Source organism: Pholcus phalangioides, unplaced genomic scaffold, assembly GCF_987345545.1.
Source record: "Pholcus phalangioides strain wild (caught in Gottingen) unplaced genomic scaffold, Ppha-v1.0 ptg000008l_1, whole genome shotgun sequence".
NCBI classification, from domain to species: Eukaryota; Metazoa; Arthropoda; class Arachnida; order Araneae; family Pholcidae; genus Pholcus; species Pholcus phalangioides.
The window spans coordinates 55,928,372-55,953,392 of NW_028301601.1; the positions used below are offsets into that span (position 1 = coordinate 55,928,372).

At 40.0% G+C, this 25,021-nt stretch overlaps 1 protein-coding gene across 1 annotated transcript in view; it reads right to left on the reverse strand.

Moving 5' to 3' along the window:
* Positions 1-25,021, reverse strand: part of LOC149084565 (uncharacterized) — a 56,052-nt gene that overhangs the window by 13,288 nt on the left and 17,743 nt on the right. The window lies entirely within an intron of this gene.

A 25,021-nucleotide genomic window follows, 5' to 3' on the forward strand; every position in this document is an offset into this window, starting at 1 on the left:
GTAACCGTGGATGGTATCGTATGGTATCTCAGCTAATGGCCTCAGGTTCTGCGTGAAGGACTCCTCTTCGATGTGGTAGGTCCGTCCTCCAGATTGTGTCCTCGGAGTTGTCCGCAAGCCAGGTACATGGTATCGCAGGGTATCTCGGCTGCGTGACCTCAGGTTCTGCGTGAAGGACTCCTCTTCGATGTGGTAGGTCCGTCCTCCAGATTGTCTCCTCGGAGTTGTTCTCAAGCCAGGTACATGGTATCTCGGCTAATGGCCTCAGGTTCTGCGTGAAGGACTCCTCTTCGATGTGGTAGGTCCGTCCTCCAGATTGTCTCCTCGGAATTGTCCGCAAGCCAGGTACATAGAATGAAAGTAAGAAAATACTGAGAAAAATCCAAACTCTCTGCATTGATTAATTTAATTACTTCCTATTTAAAACTATTCCTGATAATTGATTTAATTTTTATATTTAAATTAATAATTATTAATTAGAAAAATTATCTTGAAGTAATTAATATTTGCATGTATATAGGTATAAGTTTTAGCTAATTAAATTACGTAGGCTCAAATGTAGAGAGATTTTTGCTTCTTCCCCACTGAAATAACACCTAATTCAGAAAATTGAGAAAATTTTTACGAAAAATAATAATTAATATACACCCCCCCCCTCCTTCCTAGAGCGTCCACATTGAAAAGCTCGAGCCACCTGATGTCTTCTGACATACGTGCTATAGTAAAAGCTGTCAACTTGGACACCTCCCTCCCTATATTGGACTTCTTTGAGTGTAACCAGTCATAATAATGATCCTCCAGTGTCTGGGGGGGTCTATCAAAGATCACAGCCAGCGGCTAGTGAAAAATCTGTCTTGGGGGGGGCTCACCAAAGATCAAAGTCTATGGGTCCTGATGCAAGATGTGCGGGACCATGTCTACAATATCATGCCACAATGGCAGAACTATCAGTGCTAAACGTCTGATCATTTACCCAGAAACGCAACTAAGTACGCTATCAGCCGATCCAAGAATGCATTTTGCCAACCTCTCCACCCTCCCATGTAGTTTTAAATACTTCATTAAAGGTAGGATTCACCGCTCTATCTGGTTCGGCACCCGGGGCACCAAACCCTCATGAAATATTGACTTAAGGGGTTCTGTCAACTAACTTGGATAGACTTTGAATGGAATCGTAGGTGTCCAACTTGCACAGGTTTTACCGCATGATGTCACATGTGACATGCGTGTTGTGTTGGTGACGATGACTCCGGGTTTCGCGAACTACTCTGGGAAGTTTTACGTACTGTCGACGTTCACTCGACCTCGGCTTATAAAGTGCTTTAAGACTTGTCCGGGTGTGATTATAGAGTGACGAATTAATGCCCTGCCAATTTTCATGAACTACGCCAAGTAAGTGAGTCTGCAACTTGACCCTTTCGTCCGCTACTCCCCATAAACATCCTGGAATATTCTTCCGTACAGGACAGAGATAACCACCGGGCGGTACCGCTGAAGCGATAGTCGAGCCCATATGGTGGCTACTTCGAGTTTTGCGGACTACTCCGAGAAGATTTACGCAATGAGCGACGTTCACTCGACCCCGGCTTATAAGGCTTAATATGACATTCCGGTGTGTCCGAGTGTAATAACGATCTAATGGGTATAAATAGTAAAATTTCACACTACGCCAAGTAAGTGAGTCTGCCACTGTCCCTTTTTTCGTTCGCTACTCCCCTGTGCAGGACTATCCTGGAAGTCCCGATAGTGGTTATCAGTGTGTCGCAAGCGATTGTGTGACGATTACTATTAGTGCAAGGAGTGCCGAAAAGGAAAAAGGCACCATAACCTCACGATAACGGACATCCAAACGACCGAAATTGTCCGTTAAGGGTAGTGTCCGCTGATAAGAACTGAAATACGTTAAAGTCAACGGACGTGTGACGGAGGTGTCTGCTAACGGAAATGCCCTTTATTGGAAGTAACCACTGTATTCTCTATACCAGATGCCCAATGTTTATTTAATGTTTTTTACGATGTCGATTACAACTCCACCCCCCTTCCCGTGGTGATCCGTTATCGAGAGGTTCTACTCCGTTATACAGTCTCGGTATAACGCCATCCTTGGAAACCGATTAAAAAAAAAAGACTTTTAATAACGAGTAAACCAGATTTGTTGATTATTCTGCAAGAACCCTTTAAAAAAATGACGTTATACGCAGGGTGACGTTAAAAGTGATCGACGTTATACCGAGGTGTTATTGTAATTGTATTATGGCTTTGTCTGGTACTGATGTTTCTAACTTTTATTTTTTTTGGCTGTTATTCCCGTAAGACTCTTTCCGTTGGAGACTCTTTGCACCATAAATTTGGCTGAAAATTTGTTAACCCCTAGGATATAGCAAAGTCCGTAGCTCCTGTTTGGACTACATTTTTTCCTCATGGCCACCTTGTCTTAAAGGGAACCTGATGCCATACCTACTAACGGTCACAAGAAAACACCATTGTGTGGTAAACCCGTCGCCTCCCCCCACAAATTCGAGGTTGATAGCATAAGTGCCAAAATCTTGGAGCTCAGGCTGTCTGAGCTCCCCACTCCCGATGAATTCCATAAGGGAGCACAGCTCCCAAATAACTAATGAATAATACACCCCCACTCCCTCCTCCTGCATATGATCTTGAGTCCTCGTATATACGGGAAGACTGGCAACCTTGAGCTCTCCTCAATGCCTCCTTCATGTCAACTCTCTTCTGGTTGGTAGGGCTGTAGCCTAGAAGCCCGATGATCGAAAAATTCCAGGCCATCATGGGCCCGTGAAGAATTCTTTCCTGAGAAGGCCCCGAAAAACTCCCACTCTTCATGAGGCCGCGAAAAATCTGTTTCTACAGAGGGCCCAGGCTTTAGAATGTGGAGACTCGAATAATCTAATGAGAGATTCTTTAAGGATTTAAATAATTTATATAATCTGATAATCTCAGGGAGTCAGAATTATTTTAACGAATAAAGAAAGATAGGGATTTAGGTTGGAGAAAACTGTTACAATTAATTTAAATGTTATTTAAAATAAATTATGTAATGATAAATGGAAAACACACAGACCTTTTCTTCGGATGGATCCTCCTCGATCGTCTGTGGGCGTCCGTCCGGTACAGAGCTTGAGGAAAGACTGAACAAGGGCATTGTCGGATTCCACGTTTTTAAGGCGATTCAACAATGGCTTCGAATAATGAATCTCTCGCAACAATGAGTGCATCTCTTGAGCATTTTTGATGGAAATGTAACACTATGCAACAAAAACAAGGAACTTTTTCTTCGCCTCTTAGGTAAAAGATGTTATTTCTGTGTTTTTTCCTGAATGATCATGAAAATGATTATGATTATTCCCCACCACCCTTTCGTAGTAAGGAGATCGATATTTGTGAATTTGCCATTTATCATTGGCTGATAGGGTGACTGGAATTTTGAATTGAACTTTCGCACTGATGATCATATTAAAAACTGCAAATAACTTTCAGAATACGTGTGTCGTATCTCGACGTATCACAGAAAATGAAATTACAGTTAAAATACATTTTCAAATATGAAAAAATAATAATATACAATACAATACAATACAATACAATACAATACAGTATATAAATAATAATGTATTATGGGACATTTTCCATTTTCCCCTTATTCTCATAATCACTTCGATTTTCACGGTTCCGGAAAAAATCTCCAGGATATTTTCGATTTGTTCTCCCTGATACAGATGCTCTACGTCGAGAATTCCCTTTTCAGCGTGTTCTTCCAACACCATCTATAGCAGGAAAGCCTCCGCGCGAAGCTCGTGACGTCACTGAAGAAAGTCATCTTTCATCTATTGCCATTGGATGTACTACAAAAAAAGGGGGTGAAGATGGTGAATGCGTCGGCCTGCCATATCCAATGGCTATAGGTGAGATGTGACCTTCTCCAGTGACGTCACGTAGGTCTGCTGTAGATGGTGTTGGTTCTTCTGAGTAAACACCCCATGTGCTTTCTTTGAATTTTAGGATGTGGTGTGCCACTTGGTGTGGTGTGACATTGGGAATTCAGCAACCCTAAAGAAAAGTTTCTTATTGTTTTCCTCCTTTCTTTATAATGTATCTTTCTACTATATACATGTAAAAGCCAAGGAGAACATGTAGGACGAGGGTGAAAAGAGGATCTAAAAAAAAAAAACCGACCTGGGCGGCCCAGGTCGATGAGATACTTACTAAAGCACCAGAGGATGTTCAGAGATGTCGCGAGTTCGATACCCGGTTCGTCCTTGTCAGAAAACTTTCCTCACAGGGGTACAACAAAAAACGGCGACATGACTACAGAAAAAATTGCTACCGCAGGGAGTCCCCCATCGAGGGGTTAGCACACCAACCTCTCGATGAGTATAAAAAACGAGCCTGCCGTTCGGAATTAACCGCATTAAAAATTTTAGGTCATGGTCTAATTAGCCCTCGTGTGCAGAAAATGACCGTGGCGAGACAAATATGATCAAAAATGATCAAATGACCAGAAAATGGAAGACAGATGGCAGAATACAGAATGAACCGAGCACGCCCAGGCTCTCATGGCTATTGCAATTGAAGCACAGTGGTCATAAGACCGCGGACGTGCAAGGAAAACCTACTGGTGTATCAGCCACGCGAAGCCACACCAAGGCCGTCCCTTGCCAACTCTTCTCATGACAAGGATCAAGACCTATCAGCACGAACACTAAACAAGCGCAACTCAACAACATAAATACGTTAGGGGACCACACATGCACTCATGGTACACATTCCGCCTCGTGCCGATTCCGAAGAGGAATGTGTACGAGGTGCGTGTACGGTTAAGGAGAAGAAGAAGTGTAATTTCACTTTAAGATTTTAAATGTAATTATGGTAGGATTAGCTACCATAAGTATTCTTTATGGGCATTGCATAATATTTCATCATGTATATATATTGTTTGTAATTCCATTTTTAATTGGGTTGCTGTATTTTTGAAATAAATAACATCCATATTTGTTATGGGCATCTTTTCCTCGGCCACCTCGTTGGGCATTTTGCCTGTTGTGGCCTTGTATTTGTATTTATATTACATAGTTTTACCAACACTACGTTTACTATGAATAAACATCATTTGAAAATATTCGATTAACTGATCAATTAAGCGATTACAAATTTTTTTGATTAACCAGTTGAAAGTTTTAATCGATTCAAAACGTCAGTCAAAGCTAGTTCTGACATACATGTTTATGAGAGAGAAATTTGCTCGAAAAGGATATAAATATAGACTTAAACACATTTTTCGAGAGTAGTTTCAACTGACGTTTCACGGGAGTGACGTTTCCAAAGCATCAAAGGGATTAACATTTGAATTGCACGTGGTGCGTGCGTTGGAAGCTTGAGGCTTCGCTATTATGTGCCGAATAAAATGATGCAACACTTTCAACCTCGCCTGCATTCTTAAAATTGTGTGAATGGTCGCAAATCTTCACACATCAGCGACCACGCAACATGGGTCAAATCTGACGTGAGGGGTTATTTGGCCTTTTATAAATTTTAAAAATATTAAATTCGAAAATTTTTTTTACCTTAAAAAAAAACAAAATGAAATTAATATTTGTATTAGGATTTGTGATTTAAATCTGCGATATTTAAGAAATTCAATCATATACGAGAATTACACGGAAAAAATATTTTGGCAACACACACAAATCGTGATTCGTGTGCTTTGCTCACAAAATTTTAGTTGTGCATGTTTATGATGACTCGCTAATGCTGTTACTGCCATCACACTAGAGCCGTGGCACTTCTTACGAGAGAAACAGTCTCCTCGGATTGGATTAACCTTTGGCCACAATGTGCGCTCCAGGACACAACTATTTCCACAGAGACAACTGAAGAGATTTAATAAAGACATTGTCACGTTAGCAAAACTGGTGGGTGGAGGAGGGTTCAATGATGCCCATGTAGAAAAAGTCGAACAGCTAATTATTAGCAATTCAGACTGAGGAGAAATTAATGACTGACTGCTCCTGAAACTGAAGCGGTTCCATATAAAGAAGTGGAGGACAAGTTCACCACGAGAAACTAGAGGAAGGGCTTCGCAAGTTCAAATCAGCAATAGATTATTTTCATGACATAGATCCCTCCATGTTACATTCTTAACATGTAGGGAAATAGGTAGATGAAGACTTGTCAACATACTTGATGATATGAAGGAGGAGAAACGGCAAACAGAAATCCCTACGTTCTTTTAGGAAGCATCGCCAACAATCGCTGAACCCTCTTTTACATTCCCTTCTACCCTCTGCGTCACCCTGTTCTTTTCATGATGTTCAATAAACGAGATTACACAAAAAAACCTCGCTGACTTCGCGCATTCACGGCCACCCCCGGAACGTAACCCCCTCGAATACGGGGTTGGGCGACTATATATCGATATCGAATTATTGCATTAATATTCCATTAGGTGGGCGCTCTTCACTAAAATTGATTGAGGCGTGTATTTATTAGAGAGCGGACTCGTCGTCCATCTTTCAGCAAAAGTCCAAGTGATGTGTTGGACATTGTTACCAAAAGAAAAACGGCATGTGGGGGTTGCGGGGACGTCGATTAGCGATACCGATAATACTAACGTCACACTTTCGGTTGAAAATGGCGGACGAGTTGGCTTGGTATTTCAAGCAGCTCTATGCTGCATGATCTCAAGGCAATGCCACATGTGTTAATATTTCCAGATTGCCGCAGTGCTGGTCGAATCCGGGTTCACACACCACCGTCACCACAGTGGTTGTCGGCTGAAGTTGGGATTTCTGTGGCTCCCAACTTCGAGGGGGTGAATATGAGCCGATCTCCCCGTTAAAATGTATCGCTGTGGATATTTCAGAAGGGAAGTGAGTGAAGTGTAATGATTGAATTTTTGTACGGAAGTTCGTTTTGTCGGGAAGATCGGCTCGCATTCGCGCCTCCAAGTTGAAAACCGCAGAAAACCAACTTCATCCGACCCCCACTATGGCGCCAGTGGGATTTGAAACCCGGACCTTGCGAGTTCGTCACTGCGAGCACTCGGCCACCCCAACCGCGATGAGGCAGCACCTCCTAGAGATAGAAGGCCTCTGCACTGATTGTCATAAGCGTCATTCAGACTACCTAGCAAGTCTGCCACATTTTGAAAAACAGCATTCTACAGTCGAATCCCGTTATAACGGACTCCAAGAGACCGGAGAAATCACTTCGTTATAATGAAATTTCGTTATAAAGGAATTCGAGGTATTTGCATTTCTCCTACGTAAACTCACTTAAGGGAATAAAAAAGCGTTCGTTAACACGAGATTTTCGCTATAACGGTATTCGTTAAAACGGGATTCGACTGTATTTCGTTTCTTCTTATTTTGGCGTAGAATCTTCCTGATTGGCTCACAAATACCGCATAGTGATTGGATGTGGGGCTTTTAGAAACCGCCAATTCTGAGCCCGATCATTTCTTTTCCTCACAACGATGATACTGGCTCGAGCAGGGAATTTTTTCTCCCCCGAATATTCTGACAGGAAAATGGACTACTCACTGACGTCACAAGCAGACTGCGGAGGCCTTCTATCTCTAGGAGGTGCTGGATGAGGACCTACTGTTCAGCATGTGCAGTTCAAAAATATGATACAAGGTATTTTTTCCGTGCTGTATAAAAAAAAGAACAATATCTGTAAATGCCACGATGGAGGCAGAGGGAGGCGGGTGAAAGAACTCGTGTTGAGGGTTACAACGGGGTCCTAGTAACGATTATTAGCAGTTCGAAAAATGTGATACTTGTTGAGTGCAGTGAAGTTTTGCAGAAATTTGCAGGGAAAAAGGTCCCAAGCACCTCCAGAGCTACAAGAATGTAACGCAGGGCGAGACCATAATGAGCAAACGTATTAATTTCATGTTGGATTTTTATCTTTTATAACATCGGTATCCTCTGAGAGGCACACAGTAATGGCAAGTTGATTTTCACCTGCAAGATTAATATTCCAGGAAAAAACATTATAAATTAATGCTTGAAAATTTTTATGAGTATGAACGAAATTTGATCGAAAAACGTGGAAAAAATTTGGTGGTTCCAAAATTTCTTTCTTAATACTGTACGCATGCGGCCTTTATGTGAATCTTTTTTTCCCAGATTTATCTCTAGGATTACCATACATAGTGACCAGGAGGTGTCCGTACCCCGCACCGAAAGTCTCATTTGTAGGATAATTTCATTTAATTTTACGAAAAAAAAATTCAATATGCCTGCAAAAACGCATCAAATTATGTATCCAGAAATTATATTCCATATGGTATCGCGATGTTATTACGTTATGCACTTGAGCATGAAGCGGTAATGTAAAAAAAAAAAAAAAAGGAAAATGACATTAGAAACCTTCAGGGGTTCCCAGAAGCGAAATTCAGGGGTTCCCAAATTTTAAATTGATTCCTATGGGAAAAATTATTTCGGCTTGTGAACAATTCAGTTTTACGAACTGACTTCGTTAACGAGTTTTATGTTCGTCAACCGAAGGCTGACTGTATATTACACAAGTTAAGATATTCCGACCCGTATACGGGACATTACTGAATATTTCCATAATTTCGTCTGACTTGAAATAATTTTCATAATCTATGAATTATACAGGGTGATTCAGGAAGAGATGGGAGAAACATTAAGAGGTGATAAGACACAGCTACACAAACAATCGTCATCAAATAATGCATGGTCTAACATGAAACGCAAACGCACTAGCGCGTTTCGGAACGGCCGCTTCGCAAACCTTAAAACGGCATTCCTGTTGAAATATATCGGGACAAAAAATAGAACACCATGCATGTGCATATGTAGCCTGGGGGAAGGAGAAGAAATCGTATGCAAATCTGCGTCACAGTGAATAAAAGGCGCGGACGCCAGCCCTGCGAAGTTATTACAGCTTGCAACCGTTCTGACAGTTTTAATGTAGGGGATAATGGCGCACTTTAGTAATGACAAAATTAGTAATTAGTAATGCACTTTAGTAAATTTACTGACAAAGCAGACAAGCATTTCATTTACGGAGAAGCAAACGGAAATACCACAGAGGCAGTACGAATGTACGATGAGCGTTTTCTCCACAGGCGGTTGCCCAATTTGAAAACATTTGCGCGCTTGCATCGGCAGCTTCGCGAAACGGGATTCTTTCTTGTTTCCAGGTCTGATGAACTGTGACGCAGATTTGGTTTCTTCTTCCCCCAGGTTGAATTTGCATGCATCGTGTTCTTTCTCTCCCGATAAAGTTCAACAGGAATCCCGTTTTAGTTTGCGGAGAGGCCGTTTCGAAACGAGCGTTTGCGTTTCATGTTAGACACCATGCATTCTTTGATGACAATTGCTTGTATTGGTGTGTGCTATCACCTCTTAAAGTTTCTCCCACCTTTTCTGAACCCCCCTGTATATAGGGTGAATTATATACATAGGAAACAGGGTGTATGACATTTTACTGGCGAACTTAGAGGTATACTTTCAGTTAGAAAAAGTTTCCAAATAACGTTTAGTACTCGGACATGTCACTCATGTTGCGAGCGGGTGCATGCTTATTAAAATAAAATCAAAATAACTCTTCATGCAGTTCCCGTTTGCCTCAAAACTAAGTGATAAAGTTGCCCTGTCTCAAAAAAAAATCCACGTTTTTAAGTGCAATATTCACTGACTTCAAAAAACAGAGGAAAGGTGGGATAAAAATCCTTTTTACCCGCATTTAACGCCATTCTATTTTTTATTTCTTTTACTCTCCTCCGTTTTTCGAATTCGAATATCGCAGTGAATATTGCACCTAGAAACGTGGATTTTTGTTGGCATCAAAAGAGACAGGACAACAATTTTATCATTGGGTGTCGGAGCACGGAGGGACCTGTATGAAAAGTGAATTTTTTTTAATTATTTTAATAACTGTGCAACCCCTTGAAACATGAATGACATATCTGAGTACTACACGTTATTTGGAAACCTTTTCTAATCGGAAGTATGTTTCTAGGATCAACGGTTCGCCAGTAAATTACCATACGCTCTGTTAGTTATACAACCTGTATATTCGGGCTTTAAATATGAATATTAGTCCCACATATTTGTCATGTTTCAACACCCTTTTTCCATGAAATACATTTTAATCTATTGCAGACTTGTGGTAATTTATTTAACGCCAAGGATTATTTATTATTAATAATTGGAGATCTCTCTCGCCGACAGTTGGTAACATTTTTTGGCAAGAATTGGCAATGCCTTGTGTCTATGATCTCAATCCCCCGTTCTTCTCTCGCCAAAATATTTTTATCCTAAAGCAATTTCAGGAATAGTATCTGATTGAATCTGATTTCGTGTTTGTGAAACATAAGGTCTACTAGAACCTTAACCCGTGGTTATAAGGACAACTGATTCCCCGACATTGTTATAACCAGGTTTTTGTGGATGTCCTATTCTTTCTTCCGTTTTAGGTACTACTTTCGAGACCGTAAGTCGATATAGGCCACCCAAACGAGAAGGAGCGGGGATGCGAGTCACCTAAAGTATGCATAGTGAACGGTTGGTGAATGTCCGCCTTCGTCCTCAAGCTTATGCCATTACAATTTACGTTATACAATTTTTTCATTGAACGGAGGGAGGAAGACAATCGCTCCTATTTCTCCCTACTTCTTGTACTCGCCTATGTTTTTGGTGGTTTTCAACCTGGGGCCATATGGACCGCTTGCGGTCCTGGGATATTCTAAGGCGGTCGCAGGACTCCCCACACTTTTCCCTTGGACTTCTGATGTTGAGACGCCCATGCATATCTCCCTCCCCCCGCCCCATCCAAGTAAGAAGTTCACTGAAGCCCATGGTAGAAACGGGAACAAGGTGGTCTGTCGGAAAGGGGCGATTTTTTTTTTCTGTAGATTCGTTGGATCATCCCGTAGCTTATGAAACAGACCAATTATACCATTTAAATTCTTGAGCAGGATGATCGCCCCCTTTTCGGATCCTCTTCTTGCCCAGGGGTCCAGATCAACCTTATTTATAAAACTTTTTGTTAATTAATAAATTTTTAGTTCTGACTAAATTTAATTCAATAGGTGAAAGGGGTCTCGCTCCTGGATGAGGGATATAGGGAGCCCTGGGAAAGAAATTGGACCACGAGAAGATAATATGATCCAACGGCGCCCATGGGCTAAAAAAGGTTGAGAAAAACTGCTTTAGACACGCAATTGGTCTTTCCGTATTTAATACTCCGTGGTCTTCCGTGTGTTAATACAAGAACACAAAAAGTTTCCTCGTGACAGTACTGATATTGAATTTCGAAAAAGTAACTGATTTTTCCCCCCTTTATCCCACTGTCATGATTGCTTAGCGGTCAATTTCCAGTAAAAAACTAAAAACTTACTGGCATTTCTCCCTTCACCATTCTTTGTTATGGTCTTCTTCCTGCACCACACGCAACATGAATTTCGTCCCATATCTTTCTTTTTAGGCCACTTCTTACCAATTTACTTCCTGAATATCTTTTGAAGACGTTGCCTTCTAAGGGTCCATCCCCTTTTCCGCTTCCTTTCATTATCTGCTTCCTGTTCCGTCTTTGAAGACGTCGAAGGGGGAGAGCCCCCCCCCCCCCGTCGAATCTAAGGCTATTGTCATTTCCCAGTCCCTATTTCCCCCATCGACTCCCATTTCTCGTTTCGGCCTGTGGTGATAGCTTATTCAATCTTTTCACGATCCAGAGATCCTCCTATATAACTTCTAGCAATATGTAGGAGAGGGATGGCCAACATGGTACTTCAATCTCCTTGTAGCTGTTCACTATAATTCACAGACGTAAATGTTGTGGAATTCATTACTCAGACTGCCATGTTTTGCATCTCATTGTCGATGAGTCACAAAAGCGGAAGCGAAGAGGATATTGGAAGTCTTATTTCCATTCGCCGAAGGAATGAGGAATACACCCCTGAGACTGATCTTATATGTGATACATTCGGAGCGAAATACGTGCTTTTTGATAGATGAAAATTATGCCGATATTATGTAAGCTATCGACAGTCATGGAATGGCTGCTTTTCTTAACAATTGAATAATAATCATAAATGAAACAGACTATTTTCAATATCATATCATTCGATTACCCTTTAAATGCCAAGCCCATTAACGTCTAATGACCAGAAAAAAAGGTTTGATATTTCGGACACCAACTGAAAATATCTCATTAGTACATCATACACTACCAAAAATGTGGACCCAATACATCTTGGGTATAATGCACGTGAAGGTATATGTAAGTCAGTTTGGTAAAGCCAATGACCACACTCGTGTCAAAGCTGGCCAAATACGTTCCATGGACAACTAGTGTGGCCGCTCCACCATTGGTAATGATCGTCCAATGTTGTAGGCTGAAATGATGGTCGAGTTACCTTTCAGCTTCCAACCTAAGTCAAAGGTGCCGCCTTATTTCCCGATCTTCCAATCCCTCTGATCATACGTTGGTCGAAGAAAGCCAACAGTCGTAACACGGAGAGTGTTCTGGAAAAACCGGTTCCATTCTCGGCAATTATTCGACAAGGAATATTAGGCTAAGCTGGGCCAGTGTGTAGTCAGCCTATGCCGCTGCTGCTGCTTCAGCCATGTCAAAGTAAGGCATTAAATATTGGAACCAAATATTTCCGAATGACTATTGGGCCGGGCTTGACACGAATTTATCCATGGGTTAAGACTAGTGGATCCCATGAACCTCTTTTCATGTCTTAATGTCGTTAGTGGTCAAGAGCAGTCTTTATTAAAGGTTACATTCTCTTCCGTCCTTGGCTTGTTAACCGCCAGGCTTCTCTTGGGCAGAGAGCTTTCACCCTACCCCTCTTGGGGTAGGTTGGGGAAGCGGGATACCCGAGTGTAGTTGGTGGATTTGATAAATATGGTAAAAAAAGTCGAAATGAGTCTAGTATATGTGAAGAATATAGTCGAACTCCGAAATACTGATAACAAATTTTACGGACGTACCCCGAAATACTGATACAATACACGTACGAATTATCATGCGTAGTATATCATGAAAAGTACGAGATTTATCATATTTTACCTAGCACGCTTGGGTATTATTGGGTAATCGCCAATAAAAGTTATGGTTGTTTTAGTAATTGTTAAATTTATTAACGACGCTTATGGGTACTATGCATAATTGCCAGTAAAAATGATAAATTTAATGAAATATATTAAACCTACAAAAATGCTCGGTGATAATCCATAATAGCCGGTTATTATGTATAACAACCGGATATATCACTATTTATCACATTTATAGTAATACTTTATCAAACAGACGTTTAAGTTATGGTTGAAAAAGCATTTCATTACATATCGTCTGTCAGTACCGCGTGTAGAATCAAGAACTTTCAACCGAATAACGGTCTATATTGCATTTTTTGCGAAATCGGCATTATGACTACTACTAAACCACACATCATGCGCCGCCTCGTTCACAATCCTCTACAGAATTTCTAACGAATTGGCACGTGCCTGTGTTGGAATGTGCGTGTACGTGTTGTGAACCAGGACGTGTGAAGCTTTTTTTTTGTTTCTTTTTTAATACTTGTTATGTGCAGTGCTGCGAAAAAATTTTCCAACTATGAGGTAAGTGTAACGGTTGAATAATTGAACCGTTGTAGGCCTGTTACTCTCTCTGGCAAGACATTCTTTAACAGGGAGATCGGCCTTCATTTGTGACTCGAGAAGTTGGGAACCGCAGAAAACAAATTTCATTAGACCACCGATGTGACGACGGTATTATTACTGCATAACGTTCCATGTACCTTCCGTTACGTGTCCTTAAACCAACATCTGCCGGCCTACAACGGTACTTATTCAACCATTACACTTTACTCATAATCGGAAAAATTGATGGCGGATGGCAGCACTGCACATTACAAGCATCAAAACTGAAATAAACTTTACGTTAGGTTCACAACACTTACAGGTACTTTTCGGAACATACCAGTTCGTTGGAAATTCCGTAGAGGAATGTGTACAAGGTACATATAAGGTTGAGTAGTAGTAGATGTATTAGTTGCCATGCGCTTTAACACAGCTGTAATCCGAGTAAAAAAAAGTTTTTTCCCTAATTGAGCGATGACTTTTATTTCGTCTCCTCTAAAGTTTCAAAAAAATGACATAGACCGTTGTTCGGCCAAACACTTCAACCACTACCGTTCACTCAAATTTCACGTTATCAATACTATGCGAATAGCATATTGTATACAGAGATAGGCGGCTTTTTTTCTCAGCCTAAGATATCAAGGAAACAGGCATTTCTTTATATTACGCTGAGATCAACTCGGAAAGAAAAGTCTTCTCGTCTCCATCGGGACTCCGGTTCCTATCAGGTCCGTATCAGGCCCTCTTGAATTCCGTGCAAGCATGCTACAAGTTACACCACTGGAGACACGACCCAGCCTTCTTTATTGCACGTGCAGTGACGTGAGGCCTTTCTCTTAACTTTTTCAATGGCTTTTCCTTCCATCAACTTCACATCAACATAATATCCAGAAAAAAATCTGTTTCCAGAATATTGCATAAATGCAAATTAGTATCCGTCGGAATCGAATGCTTCCGAGAATTTCAAGAGACGGTTGTTGCATCCTGATGAAATAAATTGAATGAATAAAAATCTGGATCTATTCGAAGATTCGCACCGGCCATTTGTCGTCACCGGCCGTATGAAACGATAGAAAATAACATGTATTCTTCTTCTCTCTCATCTCTCCGGGATATACTTTCGTTATCCTCTTCTATTATCCCGACATTTTCCGGCTGAACCTTATCAATATCCCGCCGTCATCTTGTTGCGCTGCTTGTGTGTGTTTGTACATACGGTACGAACCCTAGCATTTTATATATACGGGGAAGTCCTACGTCTTCCTCAATCAAAGCTCTTTACATCTCGACAAATCATTTATTTTGGATGTTTCGACACCTCGTTATGTTGCCGGAGAAGAAAAAGGTAAGGATGGACGTTACATGTGTGTGTGTGGACGGAGAAGGACGAGGTATATTCGTCCTTTTTCTCTCTCTCTCTCTTTCTTTGTATTGGACAAGAAATGTCCGAGAATAGGATTTGGTAAGGATTCCCTTATGTTTCCTCATCTCTTGTTTTCTTCTCTCCCGAACATTCTCTCTACGCCATTCATGCTCGAATCTCCGTCATCCTTTTCAACATGTGGGTGATTCATATGTCTATTGAATCTTGTATCTTCTCTTGTTTCTGTACGTGGCATGGGAGATTGAGGGTTTGGGGGGGGGAGAGATTGCGTGGGGTAAATTTTACGATAAATGCACTGAGAAAATTGAATTTATTTTCTTTAATGTTGAGTTTATTGTTCCAAAGCATTTAATCTAATGAACGCTACAGAATCAAAACAATACGCATTTTGCAGTTGGAACTCGATTCAACTATTAGTTAGCCCCAGCTATGAAGGTTCCCAGTCTGCCCAGGATGACCAGATGTCCTGGTTTTACGCCAAACCGTGCTTTGATGTCTTTGTTATGTTTATTGATCTGCGCAATCGAACTTTTTATAATCGGTATTCAATTGGCAAAACGGTTTCAAAATCCCCATATGTGTGTGTGATTATTATATTCTCTTTCTTAAATTTCAAATCCCGAGTACTGTGTCATTAAAACGGCTAAAAGTTTGGAAGAAATGGGTGTTTTGCACACCGTTACAGCACCGAGAGATCAATTCAGTACCAAAAATCAGAACCGCCTTTATCAGACATGAGGTCTGCCTTAAATAATTTACTTATAAGGACTTACCTTATTCTCATTGGCTGTTAGGCAGTGGTCTGCTATTTTCTCCCCCGATACCTTGTACGCAGCTGTGAGTTCAGAGGTGAGACTGATACTTCCGAGTGACCACGACTCCCTTCTTATATCAACTTTTCCGACTTCACTTGCTAGTACCAGACTCACCTCTGAAGATGGCCGCCTCAGCTTTATGAGCGTTACCAAACGCGCCCTCACTTTAATATTCCTGAGGAACTTCTAACGTATAGGGCGTTGGACAGCAAAAGAAAAAAAACACATTAGGACAATATCCGTTGTAGACCACATGGTGACATCACGGGTCCTCAAAATCAGAATGTCCGCCTAAGCGGAGAGCGGAGCGTTTGAAAGAAATAGCAGACCGTGACCCAAGAGCTCGATAAATCCTAATTCCCAAGATAAATCCATATATTTTGCCGGCCGTTAAAGCTTACGCTGAAGCAAAGAGTTGATTGTTTTCTCATCCAAAAACTCACGGACCCACCAAAGTCTCTCCTAGCAGCCCCCTGATTGAGAACCACTGCTTTTGATTAAGTGAAATAAGTAAAAGTAGACAGAATTGGGCAATGACTCCGCTAATTATGGCTGGTCCGACTAATCGATTGATCGGGTAGTTTGATCGATCGATTGTTATTCGCAGTTAAAAATTTACCTGAATTAATAGATTCGATTAAAATTTTTATTAAAAGTTCGTAAATTAACGCGTTTTTAAAAAAAAACCCGATTAGATGTCTTACAAATCATGTTCTATATATTCTTCATGAACATTTTAGATAAGTGACCATACTAAAAATATTTGAAACATTATTTTGATTAAATTAGATTCAACGAAAACCGATGATTTCAGTTTCAAATTGAGTGTTAGAAAACGACCAAAATTTATCGTCTCCACCATGAACAGTAGTTTTTCGTATTCTTGGAAGCATCAGCTCATCTCCTCACAAGTGCCATTCGAGACAAGTTTCTAGGATAACAAGAAACGTTACAACCGAAATTAGTTTCGAAATCAGTGAATAATAACCGGAAATAACCGATTTTTCAAAAAACACGACAAGATCCAAGCGAAGAAATTACAGGTTTCGGCAATTACGCATGTTCAGCATATTAAATTACTTGAAGCACCGAGAAGCCTGAATTGCTTAACCTATATATTCCTATATTTATTTACATCTACCGAATAGGTGAGTGAAATTACTGAAATATATTTCTATAACATCTGTTAATATTATATGATAACAAAAAAAAAATTTGATTAATCGATTGAAAAGTGATTTAAATTTGATTAATCGATTACAAATTTTTGATTTAAATTTGCTTAATCGATTAAAAATACTGTATGTGATTTAAATTTGATTAATCGATTAAAAATATCTGATTAACCGGTTGAAAATTTTAACGGATACCTAGCCCTAGTTCTTACATTAAAAAAAATTGGTATGAAATTATCAAGTTTCTCAAGGGAGAGAGAGTACTCCCCGGCAAAAGTACGGGGAGACATGGGGATTTTAGAGATCTTTTGGTGGGGCATTGCCTAAAAAAGGTTAAGAATCACTGCTCTGGAATGAACGGTTCACCAGTGAAATGCGACAAGGGGAGATCATCAAGTAATCACCGTGTACATAAATTCAGAGCCTTGATACAAAGTCGTGATACATATTGTAAGTATATAAAACCCCCGATACAACAGAAACAAAAAGGATTGTTGTTGAATAGCTGAACGTTATTCAACGTACTCATACCTTATCGAGACATCAGGAACATGAACTTTTTATCATTATTTGTGTATGAATACTTTCCAAAAAAACTTTCCTAAAGATACATGCTCTTTCTACTTAAACTAGAAAGCAAACTTTGAGCATTAGTTTCCTGAAAGCTTTTTTGAAGAACCCACGCGTCCATCAATAGCCGCTCCCTCGTAATGATCTATAGAGTATGTTTATATACACTGAAATACACAAAAACACAGTACATGTATATGTTTTTGATAGAGTTTTCAAGATACTTTTTTTTTTTAATATTTCCTTTCTTCACGGGTGCTAGTAACGTTTTCCTTGTTGTATAAGTAACGGCCAATGTCTGATTCTCAGAGTTATAATCGATAATGTCCAACCTATCGCTAAGTGGTAGTAGAGCACTAAAGACCTTCGCGATAAGTCTAATGAATGACCATCGTACGGATTGATCATACTTCGAAGCCTAATATTACTACATATATACGAGTATAGACTCTATAAGTATATAGCATTACTACATACATACATATATACTTGTATGCAAACTGGTCCCGTTCCGGAGGACGTACAGCTAAATATGACCATTGCGTATTGAGAGGGTAATATCTTGCGTTTCACTCAATTACAACAGTCTAGATTAGATTACGATTATGTCCACTACCGTTCGTTATCATAACGCATTCTTAATCACGGGGCCCGATTGTTCCCCCACGGTGCTGGCCAATACGCATTCCACATACGTGATTCACGCATCAAAATAGAATTTTGCTCCTCCGAATTTAGTTGAGGAGTGAAAATGCTCCTTTGCAAAATCTTTTTTATTAGATTTCTTTATCACTGACAAAAAATACCTTTCTTTTTATAAAACCACCCTTTAAAATTTCGAAATGGAGAGAAATTCTTTTCCAAAATTATATTTTCGCGGATGGCGCAAGTCCCCCATTACCCTGTCCCACATGACTGGACAAAATCTATTGCCTGGCGTTCCCGGGGGGGGGGGGGGGGCATTCAGAAAGTTTGACCGGTCGTGTATTTTGCTTTTCGACCACATGCATGACGCGGGAATATTTAAATGCAAATGTGTAGTCAACGTATTTCGATATATTTTCACGGTCCTAATATTTAGTAGTCCAGTGCGGGCATGGTCCTTCATATACTGCAACTTGGCTGTTCTCGGGAAACACAGTAGAAACCTCACTCCTTACCAGCGACTCCCGATGATATTCACGGAAAAAGAGGAAAGATTTCTTAGTTCGCATGACGACACATTTTTTCCAAAAAAAAAGGAAATTATTATATAGCTATATTATACAGTATACAAGGTGTCCTGTAAGTGCAAATGCGGCCTTTACACAGGGCCGTCATTTCAACTTTTTCCGGGGGGGGGGGGGCAAAGCACATGTACTCAATGTATGTATATATATATTTGTATATTTATATATATACACCATTTTTAGTGTATTTTCAAAAGCCACCCCACCTAAATGACGGGCCTGGGCCTTTATCTCATCAACCGTCCGTCGTAGAGGTATAATTCCAATTTAACAAATGCTCAGAAGGCGTTAAAAAAAAATCACCCTGTGCCAGTTTCGAGAGTGAGGATACAGTGTGCAACAAAATAAACAATCAAAACTTTTATACGGTCCCCTTGCCGTCTAACTTCCAACTAGAACTTCTTATTAGTTATAATTAGCAAGACTTGCTTCTAGATCGAAAAGCCATTTTTCGGAGATATCATGTTCTGACCAAACGCCACAGCGTTATGGAAAAATAAAAATGCGCATTTTTAATCTACACAAAAATATCATAAAAATACTCCTACTATCAAATAAAGTTGAAACTATCTGTTATAATTTACTGAACAAAGTTAGTTGGTTCCTAACAAAAGTTAAAGTTGTTAGATTCAAACCGCTAGCAGCGTATGACGGGATACCTTATATTATTTATTTTTATTCTGCATACCCCGTTGTAAATTTTATGCTTCAAAATATCTGTGAATTTTCTTTCTATGTTTGACGCTAAACTTCTTTTGACAATATATTTACAATTATAATCACACCGATGGTTGTTTTTAAGCAACCATTTCGCCATTATATCAATATGTCTACCTTAGGGGTCGTTCAAGTATTACGTAAGCAAATTTTTGGCCATTTTTGACTCCCTTCCCCCCTTGTCAGAAAAATTTCGTCATCAGCTCTGCCCCTCTGAATCCAACTCATATTTTCATAAAGGGTGGTTGATGACGTAAGCATTATCTAAACCGCCCCCCCACTTGTCATCAAAAGTCAGCAAATCGGAAACCCCCCCCCCCCCATCGATGATGACGTAATACTTGAACGGCCCCTTAGTAGAGAAACCAAGACGAAGAAGACGAGAGTGTTGCTTATACACATTATCAGTGAGAAACAATTTTTCGAGGAATATTTTCACTCCTCAACGAAATTTGGAGTAAAAATGAATTTTGATTCGTGAATCACGCGTCTAGATGCATATCAGCGAACATTGGAACTGGCCGTTCCAGTGTTTTTCAATCTGCTGTGCCAGTGGATCCCCAGGAGTACCTCTTGGTCTCGGGAGTACCTTGTAAAGGGTCCTCGGGATCATTTTCAATGTTATCGCAGGAACGGCACATTTTAGTGGTGTGAAACTGTAATTTCATACTTTATTTTTTTGTAATATTCAAATAAATAAAACCCCACATATTTTGGATTTTATGAGAAATTAACTTTTACTGGGGGGGGGGGGGAGAGGGACTGTCGTGTTTTGATTTTCGCTCATTGAAGAGGGGCGGGGGGAGGGCTCCGGGATTAGGGAATACTGGGCTATTCGATAACGATAAGTGTAGACACCATGTAAACTTGTAGAAAAACTGATCTCGATGTTTATGAATTTAATGTTGTATTTCCTTTTGCCATGTGCTATCGGTTGTAACGACGCCCAAGATTCCGTGCAATTTAGTTGTTCTAACCGCCATTGGCATTATCATGACCTTTTGTTGTGGATAGAAAATATAATGATATGCAATGAAATACTGTATATGACTGTATATGACTGAAATACTGTATTGGTCATTTCATAATGACTTGTGGCCACACTTGACCAAGTAAAATACGGGAAATGAGTATAGTATCAATCATAAATACCGTGCACCGACAACTTCTGCCAAATATGTTGCCAATTGTCGGTAAAGTTGAAAAATATTTCCGTTATAAATGAACCTTGGAGAGAAATATAATGTCAGAGTAAATCTAGTGATTTAAAATCTGTTTCACGTGAAAAAGAATTGACCATTACAAATACGTATCATGAGTATTTATAATCATACTACTAATAACTCAATTCAGTATAAATTATGGAGAACTTATTTGAAAAGTTGGACATTTTCTTGGAAAAAAAATTCGAGAAGGAAGGATATATAAGATAACGAGGAAATACGGTAAATGTCAACGAACAAGTTGGAACGTCAAACATGCAATCATCTTTCTTCTCAATAGAGCAACTGCCAAACATAGCCTCGATTCTAAGGAGCTCTAATTCTAAGAACTTGTTGGGAAAATACTGAAAAAACGGTAGTAGAAACGATGAAAACGCGTCATTATATCCCAGGTCGTTGCGTTTACATAAGCAAGGTTTGTTATTCTCTAAGGAAATCAGCCCGAACTACAAATTATTGACGTTATTACCGAGGTCGTTGTAACCGAGTTTCACTCTATGTAATATTTATTCAAGATATCTTGCGCTAGAGCGTGTGAAAAAGTAACTTTTTTTCACAACTTCTTCTAATCAGTGTGATCTCAATTTTTCTTGGCAGATAGTCCTGAAAGAATCTCGTCGAATCTCGAAGACGTTGATCGGGTGAAACCTTTTAAGATGGTGAATGCAATTTGGAAAATGTTGGTGCGATTCCTGTTCTGTTCCCTTCCACATTTGCCTCTGCCTCCATTGCCCTCATCAATTACCATCAGTGCAAACCAACCCCACGTCTAATTGAACAAGACATCTACTGAAATGGTTCCTAGCTACAAAACAAACATTGCATTCGAGTCCTTGAGAATAATCGATGATTATCATTTGATCATTTTTGTCGCACCACGGCCATTTCCTGCACATGAGGGGCTAAATCGATGGCTAAATAGCAATAGATCAAGAGTGTTCCACCTTTTATGAGAGTGCGGGCCATTTCATTAATTTGAAAATTTTGCCACTTAATTGAGTGATCTAGTACACAGCCGCAAGTTACTTAACCTTTACGGCGGCAATGATGAGATATCTCGCCTAACTTGATGCCTTTTATTTCGGAAATTCTGAGATATCTCGCGTCCTTAAAAATCCTTTATTTCGGCAATGACGAGCCCTGATACAGCATAGTGTTTTTTGTTACACACGAACATGTTTTTCCCACCCCCGTCCCGATCTGTTGGATCAACTTCCAGTGGCCGGAGTTGGCTTTTATTCAAAGTTTGATTAAGCGATCTTAAAGTTTACCACCGTGCCACTTAAGTGATCTGTAAAATGTGCTACGGGCCACTCAAGTGATGTGGAACGGAATTGCTTCACGGGCCACTTCAGGAGGGACATTAATTTAGCTGTTTTTTTTCGTTCAAAACACAATTGCCTGGATTCCAGGCGAAGATGAATTACGGGAAGACAATTCACATTCCTGTGTGTGAGAGAATCGAACCACCAATCTTTCAAGATCCGGGAGAGTGCTCTACCCTTTAAGCTACAGAGGGCAGACATTTTCTTCCCTTATAATATTCTTGAATGCATACTTTTTTTTTCGAGCTGATAATTCTTTCATTGTTACTGATAAGTATTGGACGCCGGAAAAACTCTTTAAAAAGAATGTATTACGAATTGTGTTGCTTACACAGAGCCTATAAAAAAACCCACACATAAAATAAATGTATTGAAGTAATATTTCTTTCCAAATATAGGGGTCAATCTTTTTAATAATGGCAACAATTCTGTAGCGACGGCGTTAAACGGAGCAGGCCATGTCATTTATACCACAGATAAGTTAATAATGCCTACTCTCCCTAATGCGCAGTGATTAACGGGAACAGAGCAGTTGTGGACGACCGGTCGCTGAATACAGTCCCAATATAGCTTTCGAAGAAAGAGTAGAGGATCTGGTTGAAAATTGAATGACCTAGAGGTCACAATGCGCAACAGTGTCGCCAAGAACTGTGAGAGGCTTGCGGTGCATCTGCATTACCTTACCGAAGGGTAGCCAAATCTCTAACATGTAGAAAGCATTTTGTCCATGTCAACTTTTGCAATTTTATTATGCTTCATATATACCATATTGCCAGAACTACGGCAATAAGGCCACGGAATTGAAACATCTTTTTTTTTTTCTATTATCTTGAGTTATACGAGGATGACGTCACTCTTCGCTACCATACGAAGGTTTTTTTAACAACTGCCTGTTGCAAAGATATATTTTTGGAATGAGAGAAAATTCAACTGCCCCTGCGGGGAATCGAACCCACGTCCTTTCATTTTCCGAGTGAACGCCCTAGACCAGTGGTTCTCAAGCTTTGGAAGCCCGCGGCCCGGTTTTATTTATTTTTGTAAGTGGAAGGCCCGGTCAAACACATGATTAACGGAACATGAATAGGGGGAAAAAGAAACGGCAGATCAGTCGCGGCCCGTGGGAATGATGTCACGGCCCAGTACCGGCGGTTGAGAAACACTGCCCTAGACCACTAGACTACAGAGGCGCCGAATCTCTCAATCTTTCCTTGGAGCTCGTGTGCTGAGTCTGGTCCGGCCGTCCATGTACGGTCCCTCTCAGTGTACACGAGCTCCAAGGAAAGATTGAGAGATTCGGTGCCTCTGTAGTCCAGTGGTCCAGGGCGTGGGTTCGATTCCCCCGCAGGGGTAGTTGAATTTTCTCTCTTTCCAAAATATATCTTCGCAACAGCCAGTTGTTAAAAAACCTTCGTATCTTGAGTTAGTCTGGGGTTACACTATAAAAGTTTTCTAAAAGTTCTCCTTTTTAAAATTTGAAAAATTCAACCGATAAGGTTATCGGTTGCATTCGAACGAGCTTTATTGGTTGGAATTTTCAAATTTCACAAAAAGGATTATACCTGACTTTTAAATATAATCTAATTCAATTATTAATTTAATTTGCCTTAGTTTATTATTTTTCAAAAGTTACGAAACTAATCAATTGCTGAAATTTTATGAATATCAAAGCATTTTCTTGGACCTAATACAATTATAATGATATATACATTTGAAATAAATGATTTGTCATCATAAATATGATCTTTAATGATCCAGAATTAATAATTTTAATAAATATCCATTTTACGCTTGCACCTCTTATGTGAAGGGCAGATGGCACCACTTTATGAACACGAGACATGCAATACTGGCATCGTAAGTACAAGGCGTGACCGGTAAGTAGGGGTGAAGCACTCATTCCTCCTTTCGAAAATGCGAACAGCCGTACGTGCTGCCACATGAACATTGCATTCTTTCCTATGTTTCCTAACATCTGTGCTTGTTTTTTTTATTCAAAAATTTCTCTACGGGTGTTTGTTCATGCAGTAGCTGTGACGTAAGAGTTGTTAGTACATTGCGTAATATAGAAGAGCATCAATATTATTAAATTTTTGTTCCGAATTGGGTAAACCTGCAACGGAAATCCACGAAATACTGTGGCCCCCCTCGCCATTCGTAGGTAACAGTTGACTGTAAAAACGTGGCATCATTGTGCTGACGAAGTCACCACACGACTCCATTCACTGTTGCTTATGTTCACCGCTTAGGTCAGGCATCTTCAACCCGTTGCTCGCGAGCACCCAGAGTGCTAGATGTTCGTTTCCGATTTGGTGCTCGCAAGCACTTCACCAACGTTACAGTTAAACACCTTGTAAAAATTGCATTCAAGGATTGAAATTATCCTGATTTCATGCATTTGTAGGCCAAACATGCCATAAGGGTGCTCTTCTTCTGATGATGGATACAAGCAGTACTCGCGACTGGGGGAAAAAAGTTCAAGACCTCTGGCTTATGTGATGAAGGACAAACCTAGCGCAAAGTTCGCGTTTGCCCAATACTCCAGTCACAATGTTTTGAAAGATTTCACGCAGAAGATTCAATTCTTCAATTAAATCAATTAATTTATTTTGATGTATTAAAAAGTTAGCAATAACAACTGATCGATAATAATATCCCTCATTGATACCAACGGAAGTAAGTTGCTTTGCACCAACCGGGGTTGTGAGCGGTTCTATCTATCTATCTCATTGATACCAACGTATCAATGTGTGTTTATCTATAACAATGCTAAAAAATCAAGGGAAAGTTTAGGTATTGAAACATACCCAAATTGGTTTTATTGTTAGAATTCTCGGCTTCAGTTTTTCAGTGAAAAAACACGTGCGGCCTATACAAAGATTTGACGTTTCTAGCGAAAACAGTTTCTCTGGACATTTTTCTGATAGCGGTTTATTCACTGGA